The following is a 10,022-nucleotide window of genomic DNA, read 5'->3' as shown; positions in this document are numbered from 1 at the left end:
TCCGAGGCAAGAACACTGAGTACAGGATCACTCTTCTTGGCTGACTGCGCAGCGTTACGCTACCTAAGGCTTCCGGATCACCTCTTTGAAAGCAGAGTGAAAGGCAACCCTCTGCTTTCTTTTTCAGATATCTAGATGGCCAAAACATTCTACAGACCCCCGGAACACAGCTCTAGCTAGTCTTAGGTGTAATGTCAGTGGCTTTCAGTGCGGAGCGTGAGCTGCAATGAAAACACGTTTCTTAGTGTCTGCTCTGGGTACACTTACTTATCTGACCTCTCTTTACGCCATGCAGAAACTAGACATTCCCTGCACTCTTGAAAATATATAGATTCCCCCGAACGCTACTACGCTTACGGAAGGTGCGAGGACACCTTGTATTTAAACCATGGGTACAGTGGACATGCATAAGTCTGTCTATAAAACAGGGAATATGGAATTAAGTAAGCGAAGTAGATACACTAAAACCAAGTTATACAACTTTCTGAAGAGTAACCTTTATTAGTTACCAAAACAAGACCACTATCCTGAAAAGGAAAAACTCTGAAGAAAAGAGTGTTTTTGCAGTAACGTACTATAAAGAATTAACTACTATAAAGTCAAAATTCATTGTCTCTGGGAAATTTTGCATAGCCTCCAATCAGATGCAATAGTGTGGACTGGAGAATACCCATCAGGAACTGATTTGACTATAGAAAAAGGGAGTGGAAAAAAAAAACAGGCTATCAGAAGAACAGAATTTGTTTTTGAGTGAAACAAATGGAATGCCTTCACTTTTAATGCTCAATATTAAAAAGAACAAACAGTTTCTGAAGGGCTCTTGGGGTCCCAAAGCACTTCCATTCCTTCCTTCATTCACTGCTCCTCACATGCCACAGGTCTATGTGCCTGTGGAGACCTTGGGTAAGCAGCACCGTTCTGATTTCACAATGAAAAAGTAAGACTTCAGATGTAAGCTCAAGCTGCACAGCAGGCAAACTGAAAAAAGAGTAGAATCGAGTCTCAGATTTTTCCAACTATGCCACAGTATTTCGTGGTCCAGCACTTAAAAAAAATTATATCACAAAGTAAATAAAAAACAACAACATGTAGCTGATCTCTGCAAAAGGTATGTCTGTGACTAGGTGGTGTCTGGCATTCGTTATCTCCGGCCTGGATTACTACCACCCTATCTAACAATCTCTTCTATTTCAACTGATCCTCCACATGGAAGATGTTATCTTTCTAAAATATAAACTTGGCTGGATTGCTCTGTTGCTTAAACATCTTCATTTAGCACAAAATAAAGCCCAAGTTTTTAGCATAGCATTGAGAACTCTTTATAAACAAATATCAGTCTGTCTCTCCAACTGAATTATAAGTTCAAACTATGACTTACAAGGACCTACATCATCCACCTCCCTCCTTTGCCCTGCCAGCCTCCCCTGATCTCATTCTCTACTGCCCTGCCCTCACTCACTTTCCCCTGTCCAGCCACACTCACCTCCCTTACTATTCCTCAAACATGCCAAGCACAGTCATGCCTCAGGGACTTTGCACCTACTATTCCTTCTGCTTCAGAACACACCCTCCCACCCCATCTCCACTCTCCCAGAACACACCCTCCCACCCCATCTCCACTCTCCCAGATATCCAATGGATTGTTTCTCACTTCAAGGCTCTAATCAATCGACATCTTAATAGAGGGGACTTCCGTGATAACCTACCACATTCCCTCACCTCTTCATCTTCTTTTGTTATTCTCCAAAGCATTTACCACTGCTTGACACTCCATATATTTACTTATTTATTCATCTCTCTCCCCCACTAGAATGTAAAGTAGGAAAGGGCAAGAAATTTGTTCTGTTCCTACTTCCTAGAACAGTGCCTTCAACTTAGAAGGTGTTATACAAATATTTGCTGAAAATGAATGTATGACTTCTTTGCCCTTTCACACTACCTTCTAGTCACACCAGAGGCTGCCCCTCCAGAGCACAAGTTCAAGCCCTGTGCCTTTTGTACCTGTCCCCAATACCTGGGCTGTCCTTTCCTCATTCCGGAAAAATCCTCTTCCCCCAAGCCCAGCTCAAACGCTGTCTCCTCAGTCAGGCCTTCCTCAGTTTCTCCTCTATATTCCTGCTGCACTTGATTCTTTTATCATAATTAACCCACTTATACTCACTACATGTTTCTCTTCCTAGATAACTGTAAGTTGCTACTGAACAAAGACTTCTACTCACCTCTGTATCCCCGTGCCCTAACAACAAACCTATAAGGCTCTCGGAGTTTACTGAAACAATTTATTTTCTGAGTCTCTACCAATTCTAGGCAGTGCATAGTATAGTCTCCTCCTCATTATCAGTGAGCCTGGCATCTGTGGGAGGGCCTTACAGCAGACGAAGTCACCAATGGATCATAACTAAGGTCCTGAGACTGCAATGGCAGACAGCATGGTGAAGTTAGCCCACTGCATGCAGAAGACCCACAGAGGAGTCAGCATATGCAATGGACTACACTTGGTATAACATGTGAACAATCAAGGTTTACAAACGTGTTCTCATGCACTTGTAAGGATCTTCTAGCCCATGCGGAACAGACAGAACACACACAAAGGAGCCTGCAGGAAGTGAGTAGTCCGGCAGAGGTAACATTTCAGTGACTACAGTTTACAGTTTACACAAATCGGATCATTTGCCCCCTTTCTAGACACCCTGGTTATCACAGGCAAGGCCAAGCCTCTCAAGTTTTCAAGCAAAAGTACAGGGAAGATCTGTGAATAGGGCTTAAGATATTTAAAAGCTAGTGCCTGCATTAAGCAACCAGGTTATAGAATGAAAATTTATCTTGAAATTCCAGTCTCTCCCTCTCTCTCTCGCCTCCCATCCCCTATCTTCCCACCTCCATCTCTATTCCCTCTCCCCTACTCCCTGTTTTATGTATATACGTGCATCATTTTATCTATACACGGAATATTTACTGTCTGTTACATTTATTTAATAAAGTGCACACTCCTCAGGCTCAATTTAGAAAGAGGACAAAATGAACACTTTCACATGGGCGTCAGTGGCGTTCCAAAGACAAAAGATTCCTCAGTCTTAAAACATGGCAAACACCATGTTCCTTCTGATAGTTAGATGCTAGAAAAAGGCAAGTGGATCCTTAAAATTCACATGCTATTAAGACCTACCATCAACAGAGTAGACCTTAAAGTGGAAACAAGAAAACACTAGCCTTTTAAGTTCTTCCTGTCTGAAGATAAGAGTAAGAGGTGGTAGTGTTCTTCCTCACTTGCACCCGAAGTGTAAAAGCAGCAAAAATATCTTAAACACATACGATGAGGAAGCCACTCTTGTAGTCCACTTGTTCTGTTTTGCTTCTAGGGATCTGTCTCACTCCGAACCTTTGCTTTTTGCCTTCTTTTATATACGCTAAGAACCTGAGAGTCTTAACCTTTTCTTCCACCTCGCAACCAATAAATAGGAAAAAAAAACATTTTTATTTTTTTATGTTTTTTCCATTTAAATTTTTAAAAAAGAGATAAGTAAGCTAGTTCAGTTGATATTTCTCACAAAAATCACTTTCCAAACTAATCTAAATTGTTTGTGACCATAAACAGGAAAAACACCGTACTCTATTAGCACCGTCTGACATTTCCACCTTAATGTTACCAAACACAACTTGACACTAATGTCAGAACTATTAAAAATGTTAAAAATCCCCAACCCCACTCAAAATGCATACCAAAGTTCAGGTAAAGGAAAAAAAAACAAAAACAAAAACAACTCACCATTATCTTTATTTTCTTTCAGAAACCCATTAACAGCACACTGGAATTTAAAACTAGTGTCGTCATCTGGATCCTGATGCCCAATTGTACAAATTTTTAAATAAGGAACAGTTTCTGGTAAGTCCTATAAGGCAAAACCATGACAAAATGTATTATTTCCTTTGTAGGGAAAGAATAAAACATTAGAGAAGGCTGAATATAAACCAAGAGAGTACATTAAACTTAGTATTATCACTCATTCTGGTTAGAGCCATTTTTTCCAAAGCTGCTTTAACCAGTAATTATCACTGGATTTTCATTAAAACTGCAGAATGGACAGTTACTAGGCATGCAAAAGGAAAAGCAAATCTATATGAATGAATGGACATGTAACTCAAAATGATATAAACAGTTCGACCTACATTTATGTTCTATCTTACATTTCAAGGGACATAAAGCGGCTGTGATTTAAGGAGAGTAGTGGAATAGACTCAGAAGAACTTGGATTCGAATTAGGAAATAGAGCAAATTTTAGGCATTGTTGAGAACTGGTATTCTTGAGGTGGGAGAAAGTAGACTATCAATAGAAGACAGAAAAGGATAAGTGAAAATTCTCTAGTTCTGAATTTAAATGGAAAGTAGCAGTATAAACCTATGACCTATTTTAAAAATATTAAAAACAAACATACATATTTCCTAGCTCTGACCACTGAAAAAGTCTAGAAACAACTGATGTCATGTCAAAAGGACTCAGGAGTCACTGAAAAGCTGCAACTGGCCAAAGATAGGGCCTCAGTTAGAATAATAACTGTCACGGAGTTCACGGTGATACGAATAAATAAATTTTACAAAATTGGTCACCACTGGAGGATATTTGTGAATCAACTCATTAGTTTGAAAACTCTAGAGAATCATGCCTCTACAACTGAGCAACCAAACAGTTGATGAGGAGAATCTTCTCCTCATACAAATATACCCAGCTAATAAGTGAAAAAAAGAAAATTAGAATTCACCATTTTTTGAAGCCTCAACTGAATTAATGGATGAAGGTATGAATCATCAGTGACTGCTAATACCATAGAAAGACACAATTACATACGTCTCCATGGAAGAACACATCATCACCTATGAAGCTGTCTTGCCAAAACAAAACATGCAAGCTTCCCTCTGATCAACTACCAATTTACAGGAAATAAAAGGATTGAAGAATATGTTAACAACACATGGAATGTAATCATCAAAATCTAGATGGGACAAATTAACTGGTTTCTTTAAAACCAAAATTCAAGGAGGAAAAAAAAAGTGAGAGAGACATGGAGGGAGAACCTAGAGATTAAATAAGACTTCAGAGACCTAACAATCCACGGCAAAGTGTGAACCTTATTTGGATCTAATTCAAAATTCTTAAAAACTATTTTTTATGACAGTTAGGAGACAACTGCAAATTTGACCACTCCCTGGGTGTTTACTATTAAAAAATGATATTAAGGAATAAAAGTCCTATATTTTAAATATACATACCAAAAATGTATAGCTGGGGCTTCCCTGGTGGCACAGTGGTTGAGAATCTGCCTGCCAATTCAGGGGACACAGGTTCGAGCCCTGGTCTGGGAAGATCCCACATGCCGTGGAGCAACTATGCCCGTGAGACACAACTACTGAGCCTGCACGTCTGGAGCCTGTGCTCCACAACACGAGAGGCCGCGATAGTGAGAGGTCTGCGCACTGCGATGAGGAGCGTCCCCTGCTTGCCGCCAGTAGAGAAAGCCCTCGCACAGAAATGAAGACCCAACACAGCCAAAAAAAAAGTAATTAATTAATTAATTTTAAAAAATGTATAGGTGTAATTACATGTTGTCTCAGAGATGCTTCAAGATAATATGGAATCGGGTGAAACAGGTGGGGGTATAGATAAAACATGACAGCCATCAGTTGGTAAATAAGAAAGCTGGATGAGTTCATGGGTATACAAGGAACACTCACAGTATTTTTATACTTTTGTACATGCTTAAAATCTGTGATCATTGTTTAAAAACAAGACGACACTGTAGAAAACAGTTTGGCACTTTCTCAAAGGTTAAGCGTAGAGCTACCGTACGATCCAACAACTCTGCTACTACCTACGCTGCACATCTAACAGAACTGAAAGCAGGGATTTGAACAAATATCTGTACACCAATGATCACAGCAGCGTGATTCACAATACCTACAAGGTGGAAAACAACCAAGTGTCAATCAACCGTTGAATAACAAACTATGGTCTATATACACACAGTGGGATTTTCTAAGCCAAAAAAGAAATGGCATTTCGTTACATGCCATAACATGGATGAACGTTGAAAACACTAGGTTTAGTGAAATAAGCCAGAAATAGAAGGATAAATATTGTAGATTCCACTTACACGAGGTACCTAGAATAGGCAAATTCATAGAGACAGGAAATAGAATAGAGGTTACTAAGGGCCAGTGGGAGGGACAATGGGGTTGTTACTGTTTGATGGTTACAGAGTTTTTGTTGAGGATGATGAAAAAGTTTTGGTTATTGACAGCAGTGATGGTTACACAACACTGTGACTCTATTTAATGCCTCTGAACTGCATATTTATAAATGGTTAAAATAAATATGATTTATGTATATTTTACCACAATTAAAAAAAGAGGAATAACTGAGTTGAAATTTCAATTCTTCCTTGTGCGAGAGTCAGCTTCATCGTCCGTAAAATTAGGAATTCTAGTTGTCTATCCTCTGAGCTTAGTGCAGGGTAAGCACTCAGTAGGAGATATCAGTACTACTTCCACTTCAACAGCAAAGGATTGCTGTGAAGATTAACTAAGTCAATGCATATGAAAGAGCTTTCTAAATGGCAAACTGCTATACAAATATTAACAAACATTAGGTTTTACTGTCTCCAAGGCCATGGAACAGGTCAGTAGAAGGATAATTCTTTTGCACTGGTATGTCCTACATGGGCCAAGAGAATATATGGGTTTCTGTACTATATCAGAAGGTATTAGGAAAAGAAAGCATAATACTTAGAGAACAATTGTCTTTTACCCTGATGCTTAAACATGCTCAGGCAACTGCTTAAAATAAGTGCTAAAGACATAATGGACATACCTTTCTTTCCTTTTAGGCTACTACTAGTCTTACTAAAAGTTTACTTCATTTTCAAAATATAGAACCTGGAAGCTTATAGAATTTCTTAAGCATATCTAGAGCCTACTGCCAAAAACTATAGTTCAATTCACATCTTTAATCTCATTTTGAAACAGCAATTACAAATGTGTATTTAAGGAAACCACTAGCTTCCCTTTTTGAACCCATGAAAGAAGGCCAGGATTCACCTTAGCATAAGATGATAACTACTGAACTACTATCAATTATTACAGTATCAGAAAGAAGGTCATTTTCAATTACGGGTTCCATTTACCTCTGGCTTATAATAGCAGTGAGTATATGTTAAGTCAATAGTCAGCCCAAGTTCCTCATTCTGTTCTTGGAGTTTGTTAAAAAAGATCCAAGGGGGAAAATCATTCTTCTGGAGCAAGATTCTTTTCAAAACCCTGTCAGAAAGAATAAAATAAGAAAGCACATGTGTTTAAAATCCTTTATTATCTTATCTATTTATTCAAACCCTGTGATGCTAACATATGAGATTCAAAGTAAAGTTTCTTCCTCTGGAGTTTACAAGCATTATTACGATCCTTTCTTCCAGAGAGATTACATGGAAGAAAATAAGCTCACTTCTATATAGTTATTTCTAGGTTTGTTTATTTCATGTTGGTCTCCTAACCTGACTCTAAACTCCCAGAAGGCAGGGACCACATCAATTTTGCCTACCACTGTATTGCCAGCTCCAAGCAGAGTGCCTGAAAATAGACACAGAAATAAATACTTCTGGAACATCTACATATAGGAAGGATGGCTTTCACTGCTAAATATTCTTTCATGTATTTGGCTTATACATGTACCCTGTTCCATTGATCTCTTTGGTTATTCAAGTGTCAGCAACACACACTTTTTTTTAAATTAGTAGACTAGCTTTAGAGCACTTTGAGATTCATAGCAAAACTGAGCAAAAAGTACACTTTTATCCTCTCTACTTATACCCTCTCTCCTTCATCCCACACAGCCTTCCCCATTATCAACATGCCATACCAGTGCGCTTCATTTGTTAAAATTCATGAACCAACACTGACACATCATTATCAATCAAAGTCCACAGTTTATTGCATTCATGGTACAAGTAACCGACTATTTCTTTATTTCTAGTATAGTCATCCCCAAACATTTACATACTGAGATACATATTACTTTCTTATAAATTACTTTATTCTTTATTTATAGTTAGGGCATTGCATTGTTGTTTTTTTTTAAATTAAGTTCACAAGTAGGTTGTATTTATCTATGAATCCCATTTCTGGATAGTAAAAGAGGTATTAAAAAGTATTTGCTATAAAAAGGGAAAATGGAGTACGACGGGGTTGAGAGCCAGGGCTCTATATGGTGAATTCAGATTTCTGGAAGAATACGGTATTAACTTTTGCTCACCTTTTTTAAAGGAACTTTGAAAGCAATGAAACGAGTCCCAGGCATCCGCTGTTCAACTGGGAGATAGTCTTTCCACCTGTTAATATATTTTTTATTAGGCAAATTTTATGTTAGGCTGTCTCCCTGCATAGGATGAATGCGCCTTGAAAATGGAAATCATATCGCTCTAGGGTAGGTCCCTCTTCTTTCTGCTTTGCATTTTGCTGATACACTTATTCAACCCCACCTTGTAATAAGCTATATTTCCCTTGTTCCTGTTTTCCCATCTTGAAAACAGATAAAAGGCAACAAAACAATGCAAAGGTCTCAACAAATAAGGGATATCTAAAACCAGAGATGGCCAGAACTTCTGTATCCCTGATAAAACCTAGCCTGGTGTTGACTACTAAGGTATCATTAATACATGCATGTTGACTGAAATAGATTGAACTCAATTCTTCCCCTTCACAGTTTAGTTTTAGTCCTCATACAAAACCTGAAAATAAAATTCCTTAATGCTACGAATCACAGTGAAAAATATCTGAACTGACTTCTGTAAGATGAGTTAGAACTAAGGTTAATTCAGTGTATCTGAAGCATAGAAAGTGAGAGCAGTAGTGGCACAAGGTGGGGCCAGAGAAACAGAGAGGATTCTAGGCCACGCAGAGTCTTAAAGGCCAACAGTTTGTTTTCTATTCTCAAAACAATGTTATTGAGCGATGTTTATGAGCAATGTTCCAACTTGCTTTTAAGGTTTCTTGTGTGAAGAATGGATTGGAAGGAAACAAGAAATATGGACACTACTTAGGACCTAATTGCAACAGACAGGCAAGTTCAGTATTAGGATGTTGAGGAAGAGTTGATAGATTCAAAAGAAATTCAGGAGATAAACTGAAGCGGGCTTAATGGGGTATGAGATGGAGGAAAGGATGGTCTTAGGGAATTAAAGCGTTTACTGCACACATGAGCAAAGTCTCAGAATTAATCATTTGGACGTACAGAGGTAGATCTCCCAAATGACACCGGTTAGGTAGCAACAGTACGCCCTTTATAATTCCGAGAGACAACACAAATCAAGTGTTTCGACGGAAAATTCGGCGGTACCCGTGCGTTTTTTCACTCAAACTTAGTTCCAGTTCCTCTTACTCACATTTTCTGTGCCAAAACAACACAGCTTGAGGAATTAAAGGGGATTCCATTTTGGTAATTAAGAAGCGTCCCCAACACTGACAGTCCCATTTTAAAGAGCAGTCCCGCTGCATTTTACCCGAGGAGCAATGGCCAGAGCCTCCCTTCTAAAACGATGGGGGGAAATCAGAACATCACACACTGTCCCTTTCAGCTACTGTGAACTGATCCGCGAGACGACCAATACCCCCTAGCACAGCGCGGACGGGGCAGCGCGAGGGGACAAGTCACAGGAGACAGCACAAGAGACAAAGCCCAGGCCCAGGGGCTCTGAGCTCCACCGGTAACGCCGAGGGGCCAAGGCGTATTACCCTTCCGGGATGTGCTTTCCGCCCTTCCTCCTGGCCAACGAACGTCAGGAAAAGCCGCGACGCTGACCCCAGCGCCCACGAGCATGATGCCACTGGCTCATGTGACCCCCAAGATGCCGCCCACCCAACGCCAAGAGTGCCAAAGTCGCCAACCGGGCAGCCCCGGTGCCAGCACAAGGCGCCGAACCACAAGCGGCTAGGCACAAGCCCACGCAGCTCGCGGACCTTCTTCTACTGCGCATGCGCC

The 10,022-nt window shown here is 39.7% G+C and overlaps 1 long non-coding RNA gene across 1 annotated transcript; it reads right to left on the bottom strand.

The window, feature by feature from the left end:
* Positions 1–474: 474 nt before the first annotated feature.
* Positions 475–10,022, bottom strand: LOC116763912. The gene is made up of 5 exons (XR_004352674.1): positions 9,776–10,022; positions 8,298–8,373; positions 7,177–7,309; positions 3,767–3,890; positions 475–978 (listed from the first exon to the last, which is right to left on the bottom strand). It is a non-coding gene; the product is annotated as an uncharacterized LOC116763912 (long non-coding RNA).

Source organism: Phocoena sinus, chromosome 13 (genome assembly GCF_008692025.1).
Source record: "Phocoena sinus isolate mPhoSin1 chromosome 13, mPhoSin1.pri, whole genome shotgun sequence".
In the NCBI taxonomy this organism is placed as follows: domain Eukaryota; kingdom Metazoa; phylum Chordata; class Mammalia; order Artiodactyla; family Phocoenidae; genus Phocoena; species Phocoena sinus.
This window is presented reverse-complemented; position numbering and strand designations above follow the sequence as displayed.